The sequence below is a fragment of the Myotis lucifugus genome, unplaced genomic scaffold, assembly GCF_000147115.1.
Source record: "Myotis lucifugus unplaced genomic scaffold, Myoluc2.0 scaffold_111, whole genome shotgun sequence".
Lineage (NCBI taxonomy): Eukaryota > Metazoa > Chordata > Mammalia > Chiroptera > Vespertilionidae > Myotis > Myotis lucifugus.
The window spans coordinates 3,561,727-3,569,760 of NW_005871159.1; the positions used below are offsets into that span (position 1 = coordinate 3,561,727).

The 8,034-nt window shown below is 43.9% G+C and overlaps 1 protein-coding gene across 1 annotated transcript in view; it reads right to left on the reverse strand.

The window, feature by feature from the left end:
* The window catches only part of ICK (intestinal cell kinase), a 52,443-nt gene that overhangs the window by 42,420 nt on the left and 1,989 nt on the right, over positions 1 to 8,034 (reverse strand). The window lies entirely within an intron of this gene.

The following is an 8,034-nucleotide window of genomic DNA, read 5'->3' on the forward strand; positions in this document are numbered from 1 at the left end:
CTACGCATTTGATTTGGTATCATAAATAGTACCTCTGAAAATCAATAAAACATGAAAGGCAAATCATGCCATAATCCTAGAGCTATGTCTAAAGTTCTTAGAGCTACCTTTATATTTTTCAAGATAACAGGGGTATAAATGACGAGGTGGGTATAATATTACTTAGTAACAGTAATTCTTGCTTCCTCATCACATTTTTTATTTTTGCTCACTGACAGCTGTTGTCAAAATTAACCATGTTTTAACAGATATGTTATTCTGAAGTTTGTTTTTAATAAATGAATACTTATTTTCACAATTAAAAAAAAAGAATGAAATCAGAAGTCTACACTTTCCCAATAAGCAACAGAATTCCTCTTTGAAGTATAGAGACTATTTCTCTACAATTTTGCACAGTGAGCAAGCCTTCACAACTGTGGCTGAAATCTCTGAATACGACATTGGCATATGGAGATTCACACTGTGTGAACCGGGAGCTTGCAAACTGGCCGTCTGAGGCCTGGATTCAAAGCTAGGTTCTGAATCTGTATTTGAAACCAGGAACTTCCATATAAAAATCCAGATTGGGGGCTTCTTTAGAAAAACCGAAGGGCTGACAACATGGGATCCTTAGCCTTGTGTGGTAACAAAAAGCTAGAAAAGGGTAGTCACCACCTCCTTAGACTGAGCATGGACTCTTCAGCTCATCACAGTCCCCATCCTTCCTGCTGTCCCTAAAATGGTTTCTATATCAGTTCCTCAATCTTTTTTTTAGTAACCATGTATTTTTGTACCTTCACAACCACTTGTTTTATTGAAAGAAAAACATCTCTGTTCCTATGCTGCTATTAAAAGTGACAAACTAAAAGGCAACCTGAAAAAAACCTCCTGTTTAAAGAAAAATTGTCGCCCTGACCGGTTTTGCTCAGTGGACAGAGCGTTGGCCTGCGGACTCAAGGGTCCCAGGTTCGATTCCAGTCAAGGGCATGTACCTTGGTTGTGGGCACATCCCCAGTGGGGAGTGTGCAGGAGGCAGCTGATTGTTGTTTCTCTCTCATCGATGTTTCTAACTCTCTATCCCTCTCCCTTCCTCTCTGTAAAAAATCAATAAAATATATTTTTTAAAAAATAAATCTCTTTCTCAAATCACTATGGGGGGAGGACGGGGAGGGAGGGGAAGAATCAGTTTCCACTTTTCCCATCACATGCACAAAAGCTAGCAAAGAGAAGAGAGTGCCCCAGAGGGACCCTGTATGCTACATGACATTTCTCCTTCAGAGAGGGACAAGTACCCTTGCCTCCGCTGGGCCCCAAAGTTCAGAATCTGCAACAATCACCTCTTTGAAGCCTCCTGCCCCAACCTACACAGACACAGCTGATGGCTTTCTCAAGGCCTTGTCCCATCTCAAAGTCCCCACACCTTCCCAGTGGTCAGTGACAGGCAGGCCCGCCCTCTGCATCAGCCAGGGCACTCACCACGCTTCCTTGGCCTCTGCATTCTCACACCTCACACTCCACTTGCACACAGCAGTTACTCAGAGATTGTGTGAATGGTCAAAATCTGGATGTTAGTCTTTGCTATCCATTTTCTGTACCATCCTCGATGAGTATCTCAAAACTCTCAGTACTTCTATTTCTTCACGTGCAAAGTCACAATGAAATTGTTTGACCTGACCACAAACCTTCAGAATTCTGAAATGGGAAAATAGTAAACACTACAGAAAAGCTAAGACAGGCAGGCGGCCTGGGCCTTCCCACCACAATGCCGGAAGCACTGAGTCTCAGGGACTCTCAGAAAGGCCCCCTCCACATGGTCAGATCAGGTCTTTGGCCTTTGGGGTAAGGCTGTACCCAGCTAACAAAGAAATACAAGTTGGTTTCACTTTCAAAGAGTTCTAGCCAAACTCTGAAATATAGTGATGGTTTTCCTGGCTGGGTGACATCGGGGGAAATCTTCCTGTGACGGAACAGCCCCAATTCCCTCCCCTCGGCTGCAGTCCTCAGTGGAGGCAAAGAGCATCTGCTCATGGCCAGCAGCTCGTATGGATGCCCTGCTCATTCACAGCCTGGACACCAGACACTGGGCACAGGGAAGCGGTAGTCGTTCTTTATTTTGGAATCCTGGTAGTCCCTGAACGAATGCCACAATTACTCATTTGTTAAGATCGAAGACAGAAAAGTGCATGCCAACATGGGCTTCTCAAGAGCTGTGGTTTACCAGCCCACTGACCCCACTCAGACCCTATGAGGGTCTTGATTGTTTAATACGGAATAGATTCCATTACTTTCATCTGCCCTCCTAGGAAAACTGGATTATGTGCAAAGTCATTCAGTGGCCCTTCTCCTGGCACTGTAGCCAGCATGTAATTAATTACACTTTGGATTCTAGGTTCACATGTGTCATTACTTGACACGAGGAAGTTAATACTGTTAATTTCGTTTTAAAAGGTACTAGAAATAGCACACGTGCTCATATGTTTCTCTCTGGAGCCCAATTCTTCTGCCTATATATGTGTAGCAGAAATGTTCTTTAAGTATTTTGCCTCTTGGATGAATGCCTCTTCCATTTCCAGAAACCGCTCCATGCCTTACCTCTCTCTCTGCCATCAACCCAGCTTCTGAAAATGAACTCCCCATGTCTTAGGGCCCTTAATCCCCTGAGCAGGGTCCATAACTTCCCATCGCTCCCCCTGCAATACCAAAGGGTGCTCGTGCCTGAACCTGAAAAAAAGTCTTCAATCACATGTGGATTATTTCTAAACGAAGACCCATAATTCTATGTGGCTTCTGTGGACTGTAAAGAACTGAAGGGAGAGCAAAATGTTGAGGAGCTGGAAGAAGGATACCTTTACCCTGACTTGTATGAAACTGTGGATGAGCTGGGGTGACAGTCCTCATGCTTAACGAAGGCTGCCCAGGGTGGCAACAGTCCTAGTCCCAGCTGCTGACCTGATTGACACCCCATGTTGTAAGGGTGGGCAAGGCAGATTGTGGTGAAGATGGGGGAGTGAATGAGAACATATATAGAGGGTGGGGCAAAAGTAGGTTCATAGTTGTTTGTATAGAAAATAATACCATAATTAACAAATAACAATAATAAAAATCTGTGTTTCCCGTACTCACAACTGTAAGCCTACTTTCCCCCACCCTGTATTCAAGCGCTGTGCAGACATTACAGCACCTTTAACTCAGGAGCCGATCTCATGTTAATGTAGGGTGACTCACCATCATGTCTAACAACAAACAAATCAACAAAATGTGTCAAGGAAGCAAAGACTTAATGTAAAAAATAATACAGCGCAGGGATATTTTCCGGGAAGGGCCAGTAAATATTTCAGGCTTTGAGGGCTATAAGTCTGTCACAACTACTCCACTCTGCAGTCCGAGACAAGACGGAAATAAATGGGCACGGCTGTATTCCAGGACAACTCTACGTACAAAAGGGGCAGCAGGCAGGGTATGCCTGCAGGGCACAGTGTGTGGGCGCCTGGAACAGAGGAGACCCTGCAAGTAAGCAGAAACATTTTAGCCATCTCCACAGAACCCTCATTTAACCCGAGGTTACATGTGTGAACTGTGTTTATCCCTAGAATGTAAGCAAGGTGAGGGCAGAAACTTTATATTCACAACTGTATCCCCAGCACCTAGATGAGTACCTGGCATACAGCTGGCACAAATCAGTACTCACAAGAAAGATTTGTTGAATGAATACATTAGTGAATGAGCAACTGACAGGTTTGTAAACGGTCATTTTGCCTAGAGGTGATTTTCCTGTGTCACCAACCCCATTCCCACTGCCATCCCACCCCCCTCACACCCTTCTCTGCAAAACTGGACAACTATATGGGGACTAGGATACAAAAATTATGAATCTTTCTAAAAGCTTTTACCCTAATGTAGGAAAACATGCTTTTTAACAGCTAAGATAACATGTATATCTTATATGATATATATGAGCATGTATATCTTACTTTTTCTCACTCGGGTTTGTCTGAGTTAAATGAATCTTTAATAAAGTCGCTTTCAAAGCAAAGGCAGTGTCCAAGATCACAAAAGCATTAACTATTGTCTTTGGAGAACTACAAGTTCATGCAGACAGTAACTTTCATGCTAGTCAAATATGTAGCTGAGCACATTGGACCATAATACTTAATGGTTTCTGGGCCATTATCTTTTATAGTAACCACGAGGGCCATCACATGTTATCAGCACTTCATCACAGATTGTATTACACCTACAGAAAGATAAAAAATGACACATTGATCTTTCCACAAAAATATGTGGTTCTCAAGCTCTTGGCCATCACTATATATTTATCAAGTAGCTACGAAGAGCCCCCAGTGTCGCGGAAAAGGCACCGAGTGAAACCTGTGGCTCTTCCATTGAAAAAAAAAACAACTGAATTAGGATGACAAAGTTAAAATCTAGGGAACATTTAAAGTAAGTGTGGGAAGCCGCCTATTGTCTTCTCTAGCAGAGAGGTGTGGACAAGGATCCCGGAATGCTGGTGACCCTTGAGCCCTGGCAAAGGTCAGAGCTATGCACCCACTGTTTAGTCAGACAATGGTAGCTGAAGCAACTTCCTGACCAGATAGTCATGTAAATCCTTATTGATAAGATAGTCTGTCTAAGGGCTATAGGTGTATCCCAAACTGAATAAAAGGATGGCAAGGCCTGAGCCCAAGAGGGTCCTCCCTCTTGCTTTGGGCTCCCGCCTGGCCCCCCAATTTCCAAATTATTATTTCTTGTCTCGTCTCTGTCATTTGCGCACAGCCCCTTCTCCAGAGCCCGAACCCTGAACCACGCGGGACGTGGGTCCTTCATAGGAAGGTAATATATAGCAATGCTAATTAGAATAGATTGAAAGCTGAGTTCACAGAACCTAAGTTCAACATGGGCACAGAAAATGTTGAGGAAACTCCTGACTATAAAATTAGGTTTTCTTTTCCTGTAAGGGACCTTAATGATCATCCAACACCCTCACTTTATGGATGAGATCCAGAGACCCAATTAATAGGAATGGATTCCTTGTTATCTTCAGATAGCATATTTGTTAATGTCTGAATAAAAAGTGTTTATTTTTTTTTCTTAATCCTCACTAAGCATGTTTTTATCGATCTTCTGAGAGGAAGGGTGGGAGAAAAAGAAACATCAATGTGAGAGAAAAACATCGATCAGTTGCCTCCTGTATGTGCACTAACTGTACCCTGACCAGGGGATCAGACCCACAACCTATGTATGTACCCTGACCAGGAAACGAACCCACAACCTTTTGGTATACAGGATGATGCTCCAAGCAATTGAGCCACCTGACCATGGCAAGAAATGTTTTAATAATCTATTAGAGATGTGTCAAATACTCCCCACTTGCCCTTTTGTAAAAAGTATATGAATGTACTAGAGGCGCAGTGCACGAAATTCGTGCGCGGGTATGATCCCTAGGCCTGGCCTGCGATCAGGGCCATCTTCCCCAGCTGCCCGTAGCCGGCCCCGCCCCCCGCCACCACCCACCCCCAGTTCCCCGTTTGCAATCAGGTGATGGGTGCCTGACAGCCAGGGGAAGGGACTGAGAAGTCGGCTGTTCCTGCCCGCTCGTCGGCCCCGCCCCCACCACAGGTGGCCATCAGGCGATCAGAGCCTGCCAGCTGGAGAAAGGGACCAAGAGGTAGTCAGTATGCCTCATAGTGACTGGTCCAGTGATGGTTCTGCCATTAGGGTCAATTTGCATACTACCCTTTTATTATGTAGGATTGCAAATTCTGAACCACATATTAAAAAGAGTTGCAGATCTGCTTTCTTCAAACTCTGAGACAATGTCACAAGTCAACGCACGCCAGCTGCACCAGCAAGTCTGACCACACTCTTTCCATGAAGGTTTCGACTTTCAAAGCACACACATTTACTCAATGAGCAAGGATGCTTCGGTTTCCTTGGAAGGAAATCAGGAATGGATTGAGTACCTTTCTAGGATCTGTTGAGTAGTGACATTTTCCTACCTTCGGACAGCACCTCACTAGGTGCAGAGATTGAGTACAAATGCCCATTCCGACTTCCTCATCTTCTTGGGAGGAACCTGAGCTGCTTCTTTAACTTCCTATTTGGCTGCAAGTAAAGGCATCTGATTCCTTCCTGCCATAACGCGTTCTTAGCATTTTAATGTAATTTGCCCCAGAAAATGATTTGCTTCACTAAATTATTTTTACGAGGTGATTTTGTAGAGCACATGTCTTTATAAGGAAGTTAAAACTGTGTTTCAAAAGTCAGCACAGCCACAACCTAGGACAAGGTTACACTATCATCCCCAAACAATAAGTGTATAAGTTGTCCTGCACACACCTCTGTTTGCACATCAGCCACAAACACTGAGGCCCAGATAGGAGATTTCCGACACTCTAGTCAGAGGTCCTTCTCAATACGCCGCAGAATGCCGCGTTTGTCACGACTGCTGATGAGAGAATTTATAATTAAGTGAGACACTATTCATAGGCTGACAGATCAACATATACACGAAGGTCACTGTATCCAGAAATCTGCCAAGAAAGTGCTACGCAAGTAGTTCTGCCATAAACACATACACTCATACACACCCCACAAGCAGAAAAATAGAAGGACGTGTGAGGTAAAACTCCAACTCAGCAAGATCCTGCCAAATGAAATGGAGGAGCTTGCCTCAAGAGAAGCAGTTTAAAAAAAAATTTTTTTTAAGGCAGTAGTGTTCCTGGCAAGGTTCAGATGGAAAAACAGCAACAGATCCCAGAAGCAGAGCTCTAGCCAGGAATAACCTAAGCTCAAGCCATTTTAAGTAAGGGCAGGATAACACTCGCTAAGCTTCACAGCATGACTGCCCATGCTCTGGGCTTCCAGGCCGAGCCATGACTCGTGGTCTACTTACTACAAGTCAATCAACAAACATTGACCAAATATTTGTAACATGTTCAGGTCTCGGTGAGTCAGTGTCTGGGAATGAGCAGGTTTTTGTCAGGTACATGTCAGGCACTATTTAGGCCCCAAGCCATCTTCAACAACACAATCAGCTGGGGAAAGCATTTCCCCTAGTTTACATGTGAGAGGACTAATGCTGGGAGAATTCCACAGGGCCACATGCGTAATAAGTAGAGTCAGGCCCTGACCTCAATTCTGCCTGACTCCAAAGCCCACAATGCCACATTACCACGCATAAAATATGGGTCCTGCCCCCAAAGAGGCTTAAAATAGCCTAAGCCAATTAGAGGTCAATATGGCCAGTATAAGGAGGGCTAAAAAAACAACACACACATAAGTGTCTTAAGACTTCAAAGAAAGAGGAGAAAATTGAGTAGAGAAGGACATTATGAAAAAAGTAGGACTTGGGATCCTTCGCAGAGGATGGGTAAGATTTCAGACTTGCACAGGAGAGTGGGGAGAAGGGAGAAAGTTTCTAGGGACAGCCTGGCCCCTTTAGCAGGAGAGCAAGAAGACCAAACCCCACAGAGCGCAAAGATGTATGCTAAACTGAAAACAAGATTTAGGTGGGAGGGATGAAGCCTGATAAAGGCCTTGAAAAATTAGACAAATTATTTTAGAGAATGGAGAGGGACAGCAGGTGGGAAAACTAGGAGCAGCATAAGGAAGTGATAGTTTAAAGGTTTAAAAAGTTTAGACAAACAAGGAATGCTGAAAATTCCAGAAAGGGGAGCATCTCATTCATTCTTCATTCATTCATTCGGCAAACATTTACTGAGGACTTACTAAGAGCCAGGCTTGGGAGGGTAAATAAGAGGCTGCTCCAGTCTGCAGGAGAGGAAAGGTGTGGTTCTGGATTAAAATACATTCTGTGTAACAGGTGGAGATGACTCATTGCTAGGAAGGAGGAAGGAAATGAAGGAAAAGATCATTCCAAAGGTTCAATATTAACATGATTTCCACCTTTACCAGGAACCTCAAAAAGCAATGAGAATAAGACCAACAATGGACTTTGATGATGTTGAACTGTCAACAAATAACCGCTCCCAAAAGGCCTTTTCTTTATCCTGGTAGCTCATTTACATATATAATCAGTAGTAGGAAAGTTCACTG